This window comes from Aythya ferina (genome assembly GCF_964211825.1).
Source record: "Aythya ferina genome assembly, chromosome: 6".
Classification (NCBI taxonomy): Eukaryota; Metazoa; Chordata; class Aves; order Anseriformes; family Anatidae; genus Aythya; species Aythya ferina.
Window position 1 is genome coordinate 41,960,832 of NC_140303.1, and position 20,925 is coordinate 41,981,756.

The window sequence follows — 20,925 nt, forward strand, 5'->3', positions numbered from 1 at the left end:
GCCCTCTGCCGCCACCTGCTGGTCGGAGTCGGGTACTGCAGGCGGACGGGGTCCGCGCATGCGCTGTGACGCCCGCGGGCGCCCTCTACCGCCACCTGCTGGTGGCAATCGAGTACTGCAGGCAGCCGGGCACCACGCATGCGCGCATGCGCGGTGGTGCCCGCGGGCGCCCTCTGCTGCCACCTGCTGGTGGAAAACGAGTGCTGCAGGCAGACGAGGTCCGCGCATGTGCGGTGGTGCCCGCGGGCGCCCCCTGCCGCCACCTGCTGGTGGAAAACGAGTACTGCAGGCGGCCGGGGTCCGCGCATGCGCGGTGGCGCCCGCGGGCGCCCTCTGCCGCCACCTGCTGGTCGGAATCGGGTACTGCACGCGGACTGGGTCCCCGCATGCGCGGTGGCGCCCGCGGGCGCCCTCTGCCGCCACCTGCTGGTGGGAAACGGGTACTGCAGGCGGCCGGGGAGCGCATGCGCGGTGACGCCTGCGGGCGCCATCTGCCGCCATCTGCTGGTGGGAAAGCGGTACTGTAGGCAACCGGGGGCTGCCCATGCACGGTGTCCTCCGCGTGCGCCCTCTGCCGCCACCTGCTGGCCACGATGGGATACTGCAGGCAACCGGGCGCCACGCATGCGCGTTGCTTATTACATCTTTTTTTTTGATGTGTAATTTCCTATGCTCCTAGATTTTTCTTCATATGTAAATGAGAAGTTTGAGCTAATTCCCGTGGAAAATATTTCATTTACTTTCTTGGTTGTATTGTCCTTTCTATGTTCAAAGCTGAGGCATAAATACGGTAAATTTTGCTTCTAGAAGCACCCCAGTTCTTTTGTCTGCACTCTGCATGCTGTAAACTAGGGATAGGCACAAAAAAAACAAATAAATAAATAAATAAAAGAACACAGCTGCTGCTGCTCCTGCTCTCTTTCTTGTGGTTTGCCCCCTCCTCTTTCCCAGGTGATTGGGTTTGGGTGCTGGGCGGGGCCAAATGGTATAGGAGCCCCAGGCACGGCATCAGAGAGCTCCTTCTGCCCGGGCTGCTCTTTGGGGTCAGTGCTTTGTTGATGCTTCTGTTAGCTACATGCAGGGTTCTTTTGGTGGGTCAGGGTCTGGTACGATCTTTTAGAGGAAACCGATCTAGTAGTATGTGCATTTATTGCTTGAAGCTCTTTGGAGGTGATTAATTGTTATAGCACATTTATGGATAGGATGTCAATGTTATTTTGTGCGTTTGCTTTGTTGTTCTAGGTCCCTCGTGATTTTTGCAGGGTTACAGGGCAGATGCCACCAGATCTACCCCTTTTGTTGTTTTTGTTTTGTTTGATTTTTTTTTTCTTGATTTTTCTTTTTCTTTTTTGGAAGGGGGTTTGGGATTTGAGCGTCCTATTTTTTCGGGTTTGGGATTTGAGCATCTCAATTTTGCGGGTTTGGGATTTGAGCGTCTTAATTTATTGGGTTAGGGGTTTTAGGCATAGGACTTCAGGGGTTTAGTGTGGTAAATAGTTTGGGTTAGGTCCGTAGGGGTTTCGAGGATGTTTAGGGATAGGGCTTGAGGCTTTTTTGTGTAAGGGCGGGAAGGGCTAGGGTTACAGTGAGTGCTGTTAAATGTAGTTCTCGAAAACTCGGCCTCTGATTGGCCGTGCTGGCTGTCCAGGGAGTTCTGGTAGGTGTAGTTTTCCGGCACCAGGCTTCCGGTAGGCCGTGTTGACTGCCCGGAGCATGCCGGGAGATGTAGTTCTGGGACTCCGAACTTCCGGGAGGCCATGTTGGGTGCCCAGAGCATGCCGGGAAATGTATTTTTGGGACTCCGGACCTCCGGGAGGCCATGTTGAGCGCCCAGAGCATGCCTGGAAATGAAGTTCTCGGGAACCAGGGTTGGGGTTAGGGACTAGGGCTGGGGCTAGGGTTAGAGTTTAGGGTGAGGGTGAGGGTTGGGGTTAGGGTTAGGGCTAGTGAATGCTGGTTCTCTGTGTTTGCAGATGACGGTGAGCGTGTTTAAACTAATTCCAGTTGAAGAAGTTTCAGTTACTTGCTTGGTGCCGTTATCAGTTCAACATTAAAAGCTGCAGCAAAAGCAAAAGGGGATTTTTGCTTCTAGAAACACCACAGGTCTCTTGTCTGCTCTCTGAATGTTTTTGAGATAAAACAGATTTTAAAAAACAAAGGAAAAAAACAAAACAAAACACAGCTGCTCCTTTTGCTCTCTTCCTACTTTCGTGTGCTTTGCCCCTCCCCTTTCCCAGGTGATTGGGTTTGGGTGCTGGGCGGGGCTAAATGCTATATGAGCCCCAGGCATGCCATCAGAGAGCTCCTTCTGCCTGGGCTGCTCTTTGGGGGCAGTGCTTTGTTTTTCCTTCTGTCCGTTGCAGGGTTGTTTAGGCAGGCTGGAGTCTATGGATTTCTGGATTTTAAGTGCTTGGAATTCACTTAGTAGAGGGATGTTTAGTAGGGGCTGCTGGCTCAGTTTGGGGCGCGGTTGTCACTGCAGTTATTTTCCTACAGCCAATAGAGTAAAATTCCAGTTTGCCTTTTAGAGGTGCTATAAGTGGGTAAAGAGAACAGATGGAAGCGTGTGCCACGTGGGGTAGGCAAGCGGCTGAGGTACAGGAGGGGATGAGAGTATGTGATTTTTTTTCTGGGGATGAAATGGACTCAATTTTGTTGGTGTATAATCTGTTCTGCTCCTAGATTTTTCTTTCAATGTGAAGAAAAGTTTGAGCTAATTCCAGGTAAGAAAGTTCCAGTTACTTGCTGGGTCGTATTGTCCTTTTAATATTCAAAGCTACAGCAAAAGCGTGGGGATTGTTGCTTCTAGAAACACCCCAGTTTTCTTGTCTGCGCTCTGCATGCCGTTGAGCTAAAGCAGACTAAAAAATAAATAAATACAGGAAACACACACACAAAAAACAACAATAACAAAAACAACAACAACAAAAAAAACACACCATTGGGTGATGTGTTGTTAACGCAACGATCATTTAATCCCTTTGTTTTCCCAGGTGGTGTGGATGATACTGGTTGCACTGTTGGAGCTTGGATTTGGAGAGGAACAGGTGAGCATAGTTGTATGTTGCATCAGCAGTAGTCAGCGTTGTGGAGAAGGTGGGCATCATGACCGGCATGCTAGTGAATGCTGGTACTCTGTTTTTGCAGCTGATGATGAGCCTGGCAATTGACTAAGATGACGACCAGTGCCTGTGTATTTCTTGAGGCGGAGGGAATTTACCATGCAGCAACCTGAGAGCTAAGTTGGGGGGCACCTGGTATTTGCATATCTGGGGTGGCTAATGGGAGCTGGGAGCCAGAGCAGCGTGGAGCCAGCTGGCTGAAAATACTTGGTGCCGCTGCGAGGGTGGTTCAGGCTGGGTCACGTTCAGGCTGCTTGTGGCTGGGTCACCAGGCTAATAGAAGCAGCGGGATTATTTTGTAGCGTGAGTGCGTGCGCCAGGCAGGACAGTTTCCTTCTGTTCGTCTGTCCTGTAGTGTTGCTTCTGCAGCGTCTGTTCTGTGCTTCTCGGGTCTTGATATCCTTCTAGCTTTTTACACTGGACAGACCAGACAGGCGACTTGGTAGCGGTGCTGAAGGGCCTCAGTGCTTGTTTTGTCATCGTGGCTCTGATCCGAGCACTTCTTGTCTTGCAGTCGCTGCTTGAAGTGCAGTTCTGTTTCAGGTCTCGTGCATCATATTCGGTTTGAGATCGCATCTGTTTCCATCCTCGCTCTTGTGGAAGTCATCTGGGCCGCATCAGGAGCTCTTGCTTGGGAATTGATTTCCTAAGCGTCGTCTTATGTGATTAAGGAGGTATTGGGGAGGCAAGGACAGTCCCCAGACAAGGACTGTATATCTCGAAACAAGACACCGGAACTCACGATAAGGAAGCGGCAGACGGACAGAGAAACAAATGTAAGGACTATAAATCTCAAAACTGGACGTTGGAATTCATTATAAAGACACAACAAAGGGAAGAATTAGCAACAGCCAGCTCTTGCGATTAAGAAACATGCCAACTCAGCGGATTCCTGACCAAAGGTGAAAAGTACAATGTGAGGAAGACTCGGGGTCTTCCTCCCAAAGACCCCTGCCCACAGTTCTTGGGAGGCTCTACTCAGGCGCAAGGTGCCAAAAGGCTAATTAGCATGAGAAGCGAGGGAAGGCGGGGGTAGGCAATGAATATGTATAGGCGCCGGTAGAATATTGATAGATTGATTGTATAAATTCAAGACTGCTTTCTGCTTTGGGTATGCACGATAGGTGGAGAGATCCCCCCGTGCATCCAGCGCTGCAATAAAGAATATACCGCTTAAAGGAATTTCGGCTTCAATCTTTGAATCATATGGGGTTTTCAGTCCCCATCCTTCTGGTCTCTTGTCTTGAAGGAAGGCTTTTTAGGCCTCCATCACCCCAGTTCTGGCAGTGTCTTCCGGTCGCGTGTCGTGACATTTGAGTCTCTCCTTGGGTCTGGTGCAGAGCACCTGTTGTGACTTGCTGTTGCCATAGGGCTTCCCTCCGGGGGTCACTTTTTCTTGCGCCTTGTGTTGTGTGTTTGGTTTGTAGTGTTTGCGGCGTGGCTGTGTGTGTATGTGTTTGGTCTGGAGCTGTTCTGCCTGGCAGTTAGTGATGACAGCTAACGTGGCAGTGCATGGGTGTGCTAATACATTGTCCGGACTGTGTTGGCGAAGACATCTGGTCTGCCTCTGCGCACGTACTGAAGGGCAGCAGGCACAGTCATCTCTGTGGTGCTTGTCAGATGTGTGTGTGGGGGGGAGAGTTGAGCTGCTTGTGAGCAGCTGCTCGCATAGTGCTTGAACGGTGTGCTTGAGGAGGAGGTCTGTGGAATCTTGAAAGCTTACAGATAAGGGGTTTTTGAAACTTTTATTTTTATTTCTCTCCTGTCCCCAGTAGAGTGTAAACCTTTGGAGGAACCTGTCACAGGAAAGAGCTCCTTCCGGAACTGTTCAGCGCTCCGTAGGCAGCTCGGTGACTGGCTTGGTCTACTTCTGAGGTGTGCTGAGGTATGGGGGCTGCTGTTTTGAAATGATAATATTGTAAACGGGGTCCCTTTGTGTTGTTGAGGGATGGGTGCTAATGCTGGCAGCTGAATGATTATCTTGTGACCGTTTTCATTTGTTAAAGCTGAAACACAGTGTACAACGCGGGACTTGACCGGAGCTGCTTTTGGCAAGGTGAGCGATGAACAGATGTAGCAGGTACTTTAGGGGTGCAGTTGTCACTGCAGTTACTTAACTGCACAAAGTACAGTAAAAATCCTGTTTATATTTCAGGGGCGTTGTAGCTGGCCTAAGAGAGCAGATGGAAGCATCTGCCTCGAGGGCAGGTGAGGGAGCAGAGGTTAGGGAGCAGATGAGAGTAACTGTCCCAGCTGTGCTGTGGCTTTGGATGCTGCTTCAGCCTATGCTTTTCTTTTTGTTTCACAGGTGTGTCGCACAGGCTCAGAGGGGCCAAGCTGCACTCTGAAGAGCAGCACGAGAAGGGCGGGCTGTTTGTGAGCTGGGTTGGAGCAGAACTGCCAAGTAGCACGAGGTGACTGCGAAGGGTCTTGCTTTGCAGGTGCCATGGCAGGCTCTCCACAGAAGCGGTTGAGGATTTGAGAAGAGGTTGCAGATCATCGAGGAGCGACACGTGCAGGGACGGCTTGAAAACGGTATGGCTGCTTTCTCTTCTGTTTATCAGGTGTCCCAGGCAATGTGGGCTGTGATGTTAGCCTTTAGGATCTGAACAAAGCAGGTGCTGATGGCGGTCTTCTTCGGTAGGCAAAGAGGTGCCCGAAGCCCCCTCCTGTGCAGCCTGAGCACGCCTCGCTGAGGATGAAGCTTGCTTTCCAGCAGTTCTGGAAACTGTGTTGAGGCTGAAATGCTGCGTCTGTGTTCGGGTTGGGGTTGCACCTTGGTGAGTGTAGGGATGGGTTTTAAGTGGGTGCAGCGGAGGGCCCGGCCCCAGTGTCCTGTAGTGCGTTTTGACCCATCAGCATAGCCTTTTGGTTCTCAGATAGCCTGCTGAAGTAAGTGATTTTTGCTGCGAGTGGAACGGAATTGATTTTGTTGGCGTATAATCTGTTCTGCTCCTAGATTTTTCTTTCTGCGTAAATAAAAGTTTGAGCTAATTCGAGCTGAAAAAGCTTCAGTTACTTGCTTGGTTGTGTTGTCCTTTCAATATTCAAAGCTGCAGCGAAAGCATGGGGATTGTTGCTTCTAGAAACTCCCCAGTTCTCCTGTCTGCCCTCTGCATGCTGTTGAGCTAAGCCTTATAAATAAGTAAATAAACCACAGCTGCTGCTCCTCCTCTTTCTACTTTCATGTGCTTTGCCCCTCCCCTTTCCCAGGTGATTGGGTTTGGGTGCTGGGTGGGACCAAAAGGTATATGAGCCCCAAGTATGCCGTCAGAGAGCTCCTTCTGCCTGGGCTGCTCTTTGGGGGTAAGTGCTTTGTTTTTCCTCCAGTCAGTTGCCGGGTTCTCTAGGCAGGCTGGAGTCTATGGATTTCTGGAATTCTAAGGGCTTGGAATTCACTTCATAGAGGGATATTTAGCAGAGGTTGCTGGCTCACTTTTTTTTTGGGATGGTGGGATGATACGCTCCTGTGTTTGATCTGTATTTTAATCTCTAGATGAATCAACCCACTTGTGTAACTCTCCAGAGGACTAAAACCAGCTTGATGACGTGCTAGAAGAGGCTTGACCGCGTTGGTGCAGTATTACCAAGAGACTGAGCAGGGTCACCTTTTTCATCTGCAAAGGGTATGTCTGTCATTACCCCTGCCGGGGCTGCTATGCATTCATGGCCTTGTGGCATTTGTGGACTTCAGTTTGTTTGTTTGTTTGTTTTTATTTGTCTGGCTCTGGTCTCTGTGTTTGAGTCCTCTGCATGTGCCGCGCTGTTTGCGTATCCATTGTGGATGTGACCTTCTCTCTTTGTTTCTTGTAGCTCAGGGCGTAGGCACGGAAGCTTGAACGAAGCATGAGGGTGAGTGGACAGCAGTGGGGGCCCCGAGTTGGTCGGTGGACTGTGTGAGTCTGCTTCAGCTGTCGGGCCGGCTTTGCAAGTGCCTTGCGACAGCAGAGTACGTCTCCTGCCACGTTTCTGACACGTGCCAGACGTCAGCGGTTCCAGGGTTCCAGTTCCTGAAATGCTGGAGATGCTCGGAGCACGAGAGGAGCTGGGGCGGCTTCGGGGGGCTGGGGGAGAGGGGACAGGGGAGAGGGGTGCGGCTGCGGCGGCGGGGGGGGGCAGAGAGGGCAGCAGGAGGAGGTGCCGTTGCGTGCGCGTGGCCGACGCCCCTCTGGATTGGCTGGAGTGCTCCGTCCCGAGGCATGCTGGGAGCTGTAGTTCTGCGCTGCCGGGCGGCCACGTGGGCTCCGGGCTGCGCGGCCGGGCCGGGGCCGGGCCGGGGCCGGGCCGTGCGCGCCGGGAGGCGCAGGTTGCCGCTGGCGGCGAGCGCGGTTGCCGGCGGTGAGGCGAGCGAGAGCCTCCGGGGATGCCTCCTCGGACCGTCGGGCCGGGAGGGGCGGGGGGTGTTGAGGCCGGGCGCGGGTCCTCGCTGCGCTTGATCGTTGGGCTGCGCCGCGCCGCGCCTCGGAGGCTTTCCTCTCCCTGCGTCCTGACAGCCGGCTCTCTCCTTGTGCTGCGGTTCACCGGGGCAGAAGCAGCTCCCCGCCGCTAGGACCCCTGCGGGGTTTGTTGCCGAGCGAAGGTGGCGCCCCGGGTAAAGCGAGGAAAGCCGCAGCTGGCGTGCTGCGGTCGCAGGGTTCTCAGGAGAGAGAGCAGCCCGTCCGTCCCGACTGCCCAGGTAAGTCGCAGCGACCTCGGGGTGGAATCAAGGCGTGCTCGTAAGCTTCCTGCAGCCCCGGCTCCAAGGCTTCATTGAATTTGCGGAAGCGCGAGCTGCTCGGCGCTGGGAAGCGCAAAGGGAAGGAAGGCACGTAGTGCCTGCCGAGTCGTAGTAGCCTCTTAGACCTAGAATGAACTGGCCTGTCAGGCTCTGTCTGTTGCTCAGTCTTTGGTACGAGAGGCTAAACTTTGTCCCGCCTCAGCTTTCGGAGTTGTCCTAGGAATAGACTGGTGCTTGCGGGGCTTTCCAGGACGCTGGTTGCGGTCAGTGAGGACAGACGTGAGAGGCAATTTCTGTCTGTCTGTCTGTCTGTCTATTGGTTATGTCCCAAGAGTTTTGCTTGAACTGTGTGCAATAAAGGAGGCCTTGGGCCTGTACTGAGCAGCGAGAGAGAGCAAAACTCTGCGTAAGCACTGGCTGTGGCAACGTTGCTTGGGAGTTGAGCGGCTGGGGGTCTTTCCAGAGGTGGGGGGTCTTCCCAGCGGAACTCGGTACGCAGGCAGAAACGTGACCTTCGAGGTCTTTGTTTGTCTTGCGCTGCAGCTGTGGTATTTGCCCCATAACTGTATGGAGTTGCTGAATTCTAGAGGGGATGATGATAGAGACGTCCCTGGTTCAGCCTTTTTTTGCCGCAGTCCTTGCAGAAGTTCTGGAAAAATGAGTAGTATCCTTCTCTTTAAGTTCACCTTTTAAAGAGTTCTTCCTGCAGACTCCTGTCTCCGTGGTTTAGGTACGTGATTTGTGTGAAACAGAGCCAGGCTTTCCTGTTAACGAGTGCTCTGATTGAAATTCCCTGTTGTTGGAGAACAAGAACCATCAGTGGTGCTTGGCAGTTTAAAACCTCTTGGCTTACGCAAAGGCTAACTTGCCAAAGCGAATGGGAAGTAGCCTAAAGTTCAGTAAATGCGCTGAATAGAAAAGGCCGTCTTCTTGACGGGAAAAGAGCTTTGCAGAACGTGAGCTTTGTTTCCCGTAGGGCTCCCTGCTTGCCCACCTGTTCAGCGATTACTGCAGGCTTTGACTGGTCCCCTCAGGCCCAATACCGCGCACGTGCTGTGCTGCAGACGGTGCCTTAGCTTCCTTGCCGTCTCGTGCTGCGTTACTTGTACCTGCAGAAAACTTACTTCAGTGTCACAGAAACCCCGTGGGAAGCGTTCCCGACTCACGCCGGTAGGACCATCCCGTCGCGGCTGGTAAAATCCAGGAGCAGGACGATGCTTGGAAGAACGTCACCTATGGAGGAGAAGACAACAGCCTCCTTCCTGTTAGGCAACAGGTTTCCAAGACTGGTTTCCCCACCCCCCTGTGCGTTTTGAAGGAGGCAGTCCCTAAGCTGATGCAATCCAACTATCCAACTGCATCTAAGATGCTGGTTGTTACTTCCATAAGCTATAAAGGAACTTAATGTGTTCTGTGTTTTTAGGTCGAGGCTTGTGTGCGTGAGTTTGGCTTGTCGCGATGGCCGGTGTAGATGATCGCTCACGTGCCCCAAAGCTCCTTGTGCTGATGCTGGATCTGCCCCACGGTAAAGGACCGCATGCTGTGTGTTCAGCTTTTCTTCCTTACCGTGTCGTCCGTATGTATGTATGTATTTACTTCTCTGAAGGAAAGGGTGGATTTTTCGTGGGTCCCTCTGTGCGCGTCTCGAACCAGGCTGCAGTAAATACGCGTAAGCGAGTAGGCTGCTGCAGCGCGTCCTGGACAATATCAGGGTGCTACTCTGCTAGCAGTGGAGAGCTGGGTGAAGGTGCCCAGGGTAAGGGCTTGTTCTGCCTCAAGTTGAACAGAAAGTTTCAGGAGTTGAGCATCCCAGGGGATGTTTGTAGGACTGCTGTTAGACGATAAAGGTTCGGATGGCTGTCGACGAAGGGGATTTTGTTGGTTCTTTTTCGATAGCTGTTCCTGCCAAAGATCGCGTCGGTCACAAAAGGTAGTAGTAACCTTGCGGTTTCTATGTTCTGTAGCGTTTGTACTAAAATACACTGGCAGATGAATAAATGAGCAGGTACAAATACACGTGACTCTATAGCTGAGACTAAATAACGTGCAGTTTCTTCTGTGTTTTATCTTTCAAAGCACGTTGTTGCTGAGCGCCTGAGCTTTTTGCTCGCGTTACCGAGGAAAGGAATGGCAGTGCTTCTTCCCCCCTCATCTCTTTTTTTTTTTTTTTTTTTCCCCCCCTCTCCTCTTCTTCCTCGATGACAGGGACTCGAAATGTTTTCCTCGGATGTCCACGTGAAAAACGAAATAAATAAATAAATGCTGATGGTGAAGACACTGACAGAATTGGGTGACATTTTCAAGGTAGAGGAGGGGCGAAGAATGTGGAAATTCCTGGTACATTAGTGGTGCTCTGTTAACAAAACTGACGTATACGCCACTTGCTGTTCCTAGTTTTTTGGTTTGGTTTTCCTTTCAGTAGTCTCCCCGAAGGCTTTTGCGGACACACGGTGTATCTTTTCTGTTCTTCCAGTATTCGTTTGTCAGGAAAGACGACCATGCAATCCGAGGGCTGTGGACAACCATCTACCAGGTGGTTGTTGCAGCCTCCATCGGTCATGTTATTTGTGCTTTTAGCTCGCCCTCTCCTATATCTTGAGTTGAATTTTTTTTTTTTTTTTGGCAACGCTATGTTTGCAGTGATAGCATTGCTGCCGAGGTATTTTTGACTAAAAATGATCTTAACTGTAGTAGTGAATTCACAGAGTGTGGCTTTGTGTAACGACTCCCGCGATCACAACTTTTTTTTTTTTTTTTTTCCTTTGTCACAGATAGGAGAAAAGCTCTTTCCAGAGAGATGGAAAGAAAGTTGTTTCAGAATACGTTCAGAATGTCTGAAGTTGTTTTGGATTTTTTTGTTTTGTTTTGTTTAGTAGTTAACGGTAGTACAGCCCACAGAGCAATTTCTTGGTGCGTGAGAACTCGCGGGTTAACTGAAAGTTACTTGTTTTATTATAAAACTAGGATTTGAAGCCACGGGCATTCAGAAATGCATATGATATGTCTTGTCACAGTCTTCTAGATCAGCTAACCGGAATGAGAACCAATCTTCTGAAAACACACAGGGATATCGTGGGGCAGGATGAAGGTAAATGGACACAATTATTTATTAATATTCTGGTACAGCTATTAAATTCACCTAAGTAGTGTTTCTGTCCTCGGTGTGGGAGAGGAAGTAGACTTTGCATCGTTTCTTGGGTCAGTCGTCCTTCCCTAGATTCCGAAGGAAAAGAATGAAATTTCTGCCTTCTGTCACAAAACATGTTGTGCGTGCTTGGAATTTGAAAATTAAGTTTCATGGGTGAGCTTTCCTGTGCAACAGGATGCAGTAGATGTTCTTATAGTGATGGTGAAAGGAAAGAGGGGCTTTATTTGCCTTTAGCTTTTCCTTTGTTTTGTAGAGGGAGGAAATAGTGATTTCTAGATCTTAAATGCTAACGCTGGAAATGGAAGCATGCAAGGCTTGTATTTCCTTAGTCTTAAGGTAGACTAAATTTAGATACCTTGTTCTGCTGCAGACTGCCTTCACGGCGTTCCTGTTGCTCAAAGGGGAAATCATCAGGAGTAGTTGAAAATGATGCCTTCACCCCTTCGGGAGATTGATCCAGATCAACCAAAAAGGCTTCTTCATACACTTGGCAGTCTGTTCAAACAGGATGAGAAGGTAGGAGAAGTCTTGCTCTCTGCTGTATCATTATTTGAAAAGTAACTGAATTGTAACACGGAGGCAAATACTCTGGTAGTGAATTGACGAAGCAATTGTTTTTTACTTATATTAAAAAAAAAAAAAAAAGTCTTTTCAGGGTACGATGATAGATGAAGCAGATAAATTTGTTGCTGGGCCTCAGAATAAGATCAAGCGTCCTGGAGAGCCCAATACTCCAGCATCACTAAAGAGAGAAGGCGTAGCATGTCGCCGCTATTGCGACGGCCACAGTCACTGTTGTGACAAACCATGTTGGTGGGAAAGGGCCACCCTGTGCTGCTGGATCTCCGTCACCATATCTGAACCTCAAAGGCATGCCAACAAATAAAAGTATGTTGGAGTTGTTGTAGTACAGGAACTTGTGTGGTCATAAATGGACATAGTGTGCAGGAAAAAAAAAAAAAAAGGTCTCCGTGCTTTCTGTGTTAATTCAAAAGGACACGTAAGTTTTAGAGTTAATTGGGACTGAATTTCTTTGGGCGGCTTAGACAAACAGGCTGTTGCTATAGGTAACGAAGTCCTGAATGAGCAATAATTTGGAACTGTTTCTAAAAAGTGCTGAAACCTTTCACCACGATGGTTTGGCGGTAGCAAGGATTTCATTTCAGCTTTTAATTCTCATTTGTGTATTCTATAGTGGGGAAGGGAGAAGTGGGGAAGGAAAGTGTGTAAAAAAAAAAAAAAAAAATTTTTAAATTTCTCACAAATAGTAATTTACCCACCTGTTGCAGCAGAGTCGAAAGAAAAATTTGCTGGAACTGGGGGAAGGAGGGGAAACTTTAGTTTACTTCAGTCACTGAAATGGGAATACAGCAAATAACTTCACGACAGTCATATGAGACGGTAGCAGCCCAAAAGGAGGTATTCCTGTGGTTGCGTCAAAGGGTGAATAAAACTACTGAAGTGATCTGACAGTGCTGAGTAACTCTCTCCACAGTACTTTCAACAAGAAGGGATGCAGAATAACGTCCTTCTGTGTTTTTTGATCCTGCAGTTATATGCACTACTAAGCTCCTTCTTAATTTTCAGACACTGGTATCAGTACTGTCCAAGATGGTAATGGAGAGAAGAAAGCAGAAAACTGTCAGTTGCTGGAAAAGCAAATTGATGGCTTGTCTGTGCAAATGGCTTCTTCGGTTCCAGCTGTTAAGGGAGAGGATGAAATGTCACCTGGTGACTTAGACTCTCTACATGATGAGTTCAATTGCTTAAATGATGCAAAGACGGCTTGGATCGTAAACCTGGTACCAATGCACTTGTTCGAGGGCCTCTAAATTACAGCGTGGCTGGAGATGACCAAAAACGAGTGATGGAGTCTACTTCTGAATCTGTGCCAAATTGATTTAAAATAACACCTACAATGTTGGAGGGAAGCGATGCTGGTATTAAAATCAGAGTGGTGAAAGAGGTTCGCAAACGTGGAAGAAGTAAGTTCTTTATTAGTGTATTAAAAATAGGCTAGGGGTACAGAAGACTTTTTCTTGAAATGAGGATCTATTTTGAAAATAAAACCTCAGATTTGGAATGATTTTTGATTAGTCGTGTACAAGTAGTGGAAGAACAAGAAAGTAAGTACATGTATTCACAGTCCAACTTTATATCCTCACCGTCCTTACTGCAGCACTCTTAAGCAGGCTTAGTCACAGCACCATTCGTGTTTTCATAGTTGGTTCAGAGAAGAAAACACAGAAACCAATGAAAAAATACTGCTGTTTCACATCTAAGGTGTCCGGTTCATTCTTTTGCGCTACTTTTTTTTTTTTTTTTTTGTTAAACTTTATACGAGACAATCGTGCTCATGCTCCACATAGATAGGTCATCTTGTAAAGAGTAGTTATCTTAAACCTCTGCTTTCAAAAATGACAGCTCTAGGTTGAAACATGGCTCGGTATCCCTTTGTTTCTATTAACTGCTGATCATGGCAGCGTGTTCGTGGAGATGCAAGGCTTCTCTGCTGATTAAACCTAGTCTGCATTTTCCAAGGGCAGGTGTTTCTAGATACTGCTCTTTTAAGAGAACAAAATTCAGCGTTACATTTGAATATCAGCTAATCGATATCACTTCAAATTATTGGTATGCTGGCTTTTTTTTCTTACGTGCATTACTGTATGCAGAAATGGGAAACTCTAGGCTTTGTTGTTTTTCCTTTGGCTGTTGAGATTTACTGAAAATGCATTTACAAGATCTGTTTCTAATATCCGTTTGGATCTCTTCTTTAAGATCGTGAAAAAAATCTTCTCTCTTCTTGAGGAGGTACGTACAAGGACGGATGGAAACTCAGAAGTATTTCATTGAATTTGCTATAAGGGAAGGAGCAAGGTTTGTATAGATACGAATGATTCGGAGTTAAACGCTAACGTTGTTCATGATAGCAAATCTCAATCTTTTCCAAAACAAGTGTTTTGTTTTGACATACTTAAATTATTACAGTTTCAGCGGTCAAACTGCCGTTGTATTTTCTGAAGTAAATGGTCGTTACCTAGAGCTGAAGTGTGAAATAGAAAGATACGGGTGGTTATGGAAGAAAGACCCAGAATTTGCGTGGGTTGGGGAAAGATGGCTGTATCAAATTAAATTTGCCATTCTGATGTCAGAAATGAGGGAAGCTCTTCCATGCTGGAAACAGAGAGCCTCTGCTAATACTGTTTGTCGTGGCCAAATAATACTGAGTTATTTAACTGCTGTTTTTGGAAGAAGAAATGAAATTACTTCCCTAGGTTTAAAAATCGTGTCTTAATACAGCACTTAGAGAGAACGCTAGAGGAGCTAGAGTTCAACAGCCTACCCAACAGAGTTAATCAGGTGAACGGTAGATAATAGTGTACCAGCCAGAGGAATACGGACCGGGAATGAGTTTGCTGTGCCGCAGAAGAGTGGAAGAGGACGTAGCTGTTGCCCTCGCCATCCTGGCGGTCAAGTGATCTTACTGTCAGAGTCCGAGAAGAAGCAGCAGAGCTTTAACTTTACGAACCTCTATCGGCAGAAGCTGGGCTGTAACCTTAAGGACGTGCTATGAAAGGTGTGGCTTTTTTCCTGTGGAGGGTGCTCTTTGCTCAACAGGCTGAAAAAAATAACCATTGCTGCCCCTCCTGCAGGTGGTGAGAATTTACTCACTTGAATACTGTCATTAGCCGTTTTACGTGCAATAGGCAGTGGATCGCACTAAAATGGGGCACTGTCAAATGCACACAGTGTCTGCATTGTGGAGAGATCCCATCTGTTGTGTGTGTGTCCCCCGTCCCCCCCCCCCCCCCCCCCCCCAATAAACAAACAAACAAACAAAACTCCCAGAAACACCTGCACTGGTAATATTGCATGTTGCCAGCACAGAGACGAGGGCCTTGTTCCCGAGAACTGCTAGCCATGCCTTTAAACTTGAGATTCAGCGTAGATCGAGAGTAAAGAAACTGCTGTTGTGTTAATGAAAGCTAAAGACAGCCCTGTGACTGTTACCACTTGGTGGTTACTAAACAATCTACCTCAGACTCTCTTCTGTTTTTATCTGCAGACATTATGAAAGCGCACCTGAGGCTTCCCAGGTCCCTGACTTCAGTTCTCTTTCATCCCGTGAGGAGGACGGAGATTCTTCAGGTGGCCTTGCCTTGGCACACGCTGTGCTTTGGAAGCACTAAAAAGAAATGCTTTTAAAAGTGTGCATTTATTTTAATGTTCATACAAAAGAGATTGGTTTTGAACAGTGTTGTTACCGGATCACTAATTTGATATTTTAACTGTATACATTTTTTTGAACATAGGTGTGTGTGTGTGTGTGTATATACATATATATATATATATATATAAAAAAATAAACCGTTTTATTAATTCTCGTTAAGTGCTGATCTGAGGAGTCTGTAATGGGCAGCGCTGAATTCCTCAAATTGTCTGTCACCAACAGACCGCTAACATTTTTTGTGAAACCAGTCTGCATATCCTGAAACCCCACTTCTGGTAATAGCTGCGGAATGTGTTTGTTACTTACCTCCCGGTAGCACGTACCCTGGAGCACCTGCCTCATCAGTCAGCTCAGCCTGTACAGGGTGTACATTTTTGCTCCAAGGCTAAAGTGTTAAAGACACCAAGTTCCAGCTTACCAAATCCTTGGTTACCCGAGTTAATATCCTCCCTTCCGTTCCTCTTACTCTTTTGTTCAAAGGTAATGTTGTGAATCACAGAAAATGCAACGAAGACTGGAGCACCTGCATGTAATTAATATTTTCCTTTATAAACGGTGATATGCCAGTAGTAAGTGGCTCTTCAGATAATTTTATTTTCGGTTGTTCTCATTTAAAAACAGTCTCCTGCTCCTTTAACAGCTTTCTTTTAAAAGACAGGTTGAAGTTGTGCTGGCGTTAACAAGCTCTTCACAAGGTATTGGGGCTGTCCTGAGGATTCCACTTGACCAGCCAGCAGAAGAGGCAAGGAAACATACTTACATTGATGGCCTGAACTTCTCTTCCTATTACTCTTTTTAGTACTAGCCAGCGTGTGTGAGACATCTTTTCCTTCTCCTGTGAAGCAGTGGGCTGGTCTTTCTGGAAGAGGTTGTTTGACCATTGGAATTACACCAGTGAGATTCAAGAAGGAAATAAAATCCAAAAGCAGCAGCGTATCTTTATTACTACGTTAAGTGAGAAAGTGACACTTGGAACGAACTCGTTATAAACAATTCTGAACTCTTTTTCTTAGCGGGAACGTACTTATCTGTACCGTTGAACGTACTTGGGGGGGGGGGAAAACAAACAAACCACAGGAGTACCTTGGAATACATAGGGCGATTCATCCCTTCAGGATCATTACACGGCAGCTCTATGTCACCACAATACGCCTCTTTTGCTTAATGGTGGACTTCTAAGAGGGAATTTACTTGGGTCAGGTATACTGTGTGTATGTGGTTTTATGCGTGTAGAACTGCCTGTACTACACTATCTCTTAAATAGGCGGTGGTAAGAGGAGACAGCTTTCTTCTAGTAGATTCTTATTTAAGTTTCTTTAGTGATTCCGGGGGCACTCACTTGACTGTGATGTGCCTGAGCAGGGCCTGTGACCTGGTTAGCATCTAAACCTCCTCCTCTGTGGTACAGCTGTCTGCTAAATTAGTTACAGAAAGATGGTGACTTTAACTCGGACAGTTCCCTCTTACCTCGCTATTGTTTTATCTGGATAATTTGAATTTGGATTAGAGCGGTGGAGGGAAAAGATGCTTTACGCTGAAACAGACGCGAGTCTGTGAGAAGAAAGCCAGGCGTCCTTGGAGACTGTGCCAATGAAAAGGCGAAGAAAAATGAGTGGAATAAATCTCAGTGCACGTAGTCCTGCATCCCGAAGGGAGCACAGAAGGAAGGTTGCTTGCTTAGAAAAGCAGTGGATGCTTCGTGCCCGCCTAAAAGAGAATATTAACAGAGAGAATTCTTTGTAAGACAAGCTGCCCCGCGGGGTGTGGGTAGCAAATACGTTGGAAAAAATACAGCCACAAGCTCCGAATGGCACAGTAGACGAGCTGTGATCCGCCCGACAAGGCCTCCCGCGGGCGCCCTCTGCCGCCACCTGCTGGTGGGAAAGGGGTACTGCAGGCGGCCGAGAGGGCGCGCATGCGCGATGGCACCGGCGGGCGCCCTCTGCCGCCACCTGCTGCTGTTATTCGGGTACTGCAGGCGGCCGAGGGGCGCGCATAGCGCGGTGACGCCCGCGGGCGCCCTCTGCCGCCACCTGCTGGTGGGAAGCGAGTACTGCAGGCGGCCGAGGGCCGCGCATGCGCGGTGGGGTCCGGTGGCGCCCTCTGCCGCCACCTGCTGGTGGGAAAGGGGTACTGCAGGCAGCCGGGGGGCGCGCATGCGCGGTGGGGGTCCGGTGGTGCCCTCTGCCGCCACCTGCTGGTTTTATTTGGGTACTGCAGACGGCCGGGGGCCGCGCATGCGCGGTGACGCCCGCGGGCGCCCTCTACCGCCACCTGCTGATGGGAAAGGGGTACTGCAGGCGGCCGGGGGCCGCGCATGCGCAGTGACGCCTGCGTGCGCCCTCTACCACCACCTGCTGGTGATATTCGAGTACTGCAGGCTGCCGGGCGCCGCGAATGCGCCATGACGCTCGCAGGCACCCTCTGCCGCCATCTGCTGGTGGAAAACGAGTACTGCAGGCGGCCGGGGGGCGCGCATAGCGCGGTGACGCACGCGGGCGCCCTCTGCCGCCACCTATTGGTACAAGACGAATACTGCAGGGGGCCGGGGGACGCGCATGCGCGTTGGCACCCGCGGGCGCCCTCTGCCGCCACCTGCTGGTTTTAATCGAGTACTGCAGGCGGCCGGGGGGCGCGCATGCACGGTGGGGGTCCGGGGGCGCCCTCTGCCGCCACCTGCTGGTGGGAAACGGGTACTGCAGGCGGCCGGGGGGCGCGCATGCGCGGAGACGCCCGCGGGCGTCCTCCGCTGCCACCCGCTGGTGGAAAGCAAGTACTGCAGGCGGCTGGGGTGCGCGCATGCGCGTAGTCGCCCGCGGGCGCCCTCTGCCGCCACCTGCTGGTGGAAAGCGAGTACTGCAGGCGGCCGGGGGGCGCGCATGCGCGGTGACGCCCGCGGGCGCCCTCTGCCGCCACCTGCTGGTGGAAAGCGAGTACTGCAGGCGGCCGGGGGGCGCGCATGCGCGGTGACGCCCGCGGGCGCCCTCTGCCGCCACGTGCTGGTGGAAAGCGAGTACTGCAGGCGGCCGGGGGGCGCGCATGCGCGGAGACGCCCGCGGTCGCCCTCTGCCGCCACGTGCTGGTGGAAAGCGAGTACTGCAGGCGGCCGGGGGGCGCGCATGCGCGGTGGGGCCCGCGGGCGCCCTCTGCCACCACCTGCTGGTGGGACACGGGTACTGCAGGCGGCCGGGGGGCGCGCATGCACGGAGACGCCCACGGGCGCCCTCTGCCGCCACCTGCTGGTGGGACACGGGTACTGCAGGCGGCCGGAGGGCGCGCATGCGCGGTGGGGCCCGCGGGCGCCCTCTGCCGCCACCTGCTGGTGGAAATCGAGTACTGCAGGCGGCCGGGGGGCGCGCATGCGCGGAGACGCCCGCGGGCGCCCTCTGCCGCCACCTGCTGGTGGAAAGCGAGTACTGCAGGCGGCCGGGGGGCGCGCATGTGCGGTGGGGCCCGCGGGCGCCCTCTGCCGCCACCTGCTGATGGGAAAGGGGTACTGCAGGCGGCCGGGGGGCGCGCATGCGCGGTGGGGCCCGCGGGCGCCCTCTGCCACCACCTGCTGGTGGGAAACGAGTACTGCAGGCGGCCGGGGGGCGCGCATGCGCGGAGACGCCCACGGGCGTCCTCTGCCGCCACCCGCTGGTGGAAAGCGAGTACTGCAGGCGGCCGGGGGGCGCGCATGCGCGGTGACGCCTGCGGGCGCCCTCTGCCGCCACCTGCTGATGGGAAAGGGGTACTGCAGGCGGCCGGGGGGCGCGCATGCGCGGAGACGCCCGCAGGCGCCCTCTGCCCCCACCTGCTGGTGGAAAGCGAGTACTGCAGGCGGCCGGGGGCCGCGCATGCGCGGTGACGCCCGCGGTCGCCCTCTGCCGCCACCTGCTGGTTGGAAAAGGGTACTGCAGGCGGCCGGGGGGCGCGCATGCGCGTTGACGCCCGCGGGCGCCTTCTGCCGCCTCCTTTTGGTGGAAAACGAGTACTGTAGGCGGCCATGGGGCCGTGCATGCGCGTTGCTTATTACGTCGTCGGTTTTTTTGCTGTGTAATTTCCTACGCTCCTAGATTTTTCTTCATATGTAAATCACACAGAATCACAGATCTTCTAGGTTGGAAGAGACGTCAAGATCATTGAGTTCAACCTCTGACTAACACTAAAGTTTGAGCTAATTCCTGTGGAAAATATTTCATTTACTTTCTTGGTTGTATTGTCCTTTCTATGTTCAAAGCTGAGGCATAAATACAGTAAATTTTGCTTCTAGAAACACCCCAGTTCTCTTGTCTGCACTCTGCATGCTGTAAACTAGGGATAGGCACAAAAAAACCCAAACAAATTAATTAATAAAAGAACACAGCTGCTGCTGCTCCTGCTCTCTTTCTTGTGGTTTGCCCCCTCCCCTTTCCCAGGTGATTGGGTTTGGGTGCTGGGCGGGGCCAAATGGTATAGGAGCCCCAGGCACGGCATCAGAGAGCTCCTTCTGCCCGGGCTGCTCTTTGGGTTCAGTGCTTTGTTGATGCTTTTGTTAGCTACATGCAGGGTTCTTTTGGTGGGTCAGGGTCTGGTACGATCTTTTAGAGGAAACCGATCTAGTAGTATGTGCATTTATTGCTTGAAGCTCTTTGGAGGTGATTAATTGTTATAGCACATTTATGGATAGGATGTCAATGTTATTTTGTGCGTTTGCTTTGTTGTTCTAGGTCCCTCGTGATTTTTGCAGGGTTACAGGGCAGATGCCACCAGATCTACCCCTTTTGTTGTTTTTGTTTTGTTTGATTTTTTTTTTTCTTGTTTTTTCTTTTTCTTTTTTGGAAGGGGGTTTGGGATTTGAGCTTCCTATTTTTTTGGGTTTGGGATTTGAGCATCTCAATTTTGCGGGTTTGGGATTTGAGCGTCTTAATTTATTGGGTTAGGGGTTTTAGGCATAGGACTTCAGGGGTTTAGTGTGGTAAATAGTTTGGGTTAGGTCCGTAGGGGTTTCGAGGATGTTTAGGGATAGGGCTTGAGGCTTTTTTGTGTAAGGGCGGGAAGGGCTAGGGTTACAGTGAGTGCTGTTAAATGTAGTTCTCGAAAACTCGGCCTCTGATTGGCCGTGCTGGCTGTCCAGGGAGTTCTGGTAGGTGTAGTTTTCCGGCACCAGGCTTCCGGTAGGCCGTGTTGACTGCCCGGAGCATGCCGGGAGATGTAGTTCTGGGACTCCGAACTTCCGGGAGGCCATGTTGGGTGCCCAGAGCATGCCGGGAAATGTATTTTTGGGACTCCGGACCTCCGGGAGGCCATGTTGAGCGCCCAGAGCATGCCTGGAAATGAAGTTCTCGGGAACCAGGGTTGGGGTTAGGGACTAGGGCTGGGGCTAGGGTTAGAGTTTAGGGTGAGGGTGAGGGTTGGGGTTAGGGTTAGGGCTAGTGAATGCTGGTTCTCTGTGTTTGCAGATGACGGTGAGCGTGTTTAAACTAATTCCAGTTGAAGAAGTTTCAGTTACTTGCTTGGTGCCGTTATCAGTTCAACATTAAAAGCTGCAGCAAAAGCAAAAGGGGATTTTTGCTTCTAGAAACACCACAGGTCTCTTGTCTGCTCTCTGAATGTTTTTGAGATAAAACAGATTTTAAAAAACAAAGGAAAAAAACAAAACAAAACACAGCTGCTCCTTTTGCTCTCTTCCTACTTTCGTGTGCTTTGCCCCTCCCCTTTCCCAGGTGATTGGGTTTGGGTGCTG

At 50.4% G+C, this 20,925-nt stretch overlaps 1 long non-coding RNA gene across 1 annotated transcript; it reads left to right on the plus strand.

The window, feature by feature from the left end:
* Positions 1-2,249: 2,249 nt before the first annotated feature.
* LOC311438597 lies at positions 2,250-16,272 on the plus strand. Its single transcript, XR_014694206.1, has 19 exons — positions 2,250-2,723; positions 2,994-3,047; positions 3,148-4,024; positions 4,898-5,007; positions 5,129-5,178; positions 5,564-5,657; positions 5,767-5,902; positions 6,619-6,748; positions 6,936-7,018; positions 7,652-7,797; positions 8,955-9,144; positions 9,263-9,364; positions 10,045-10,143; positions 10,854-10,927; positions 11,358-11,503; positions 12,575-12,972; positions 13,766-13,864; positions 14,288-14,564; positions 15,054-16,272. It is a non-coding gene; the product is annotated as an uncharacterized lncRNA (long non-coding RNA).
* Positions 16,273-20,925: the final 4,653 nt, after the last annotated feature.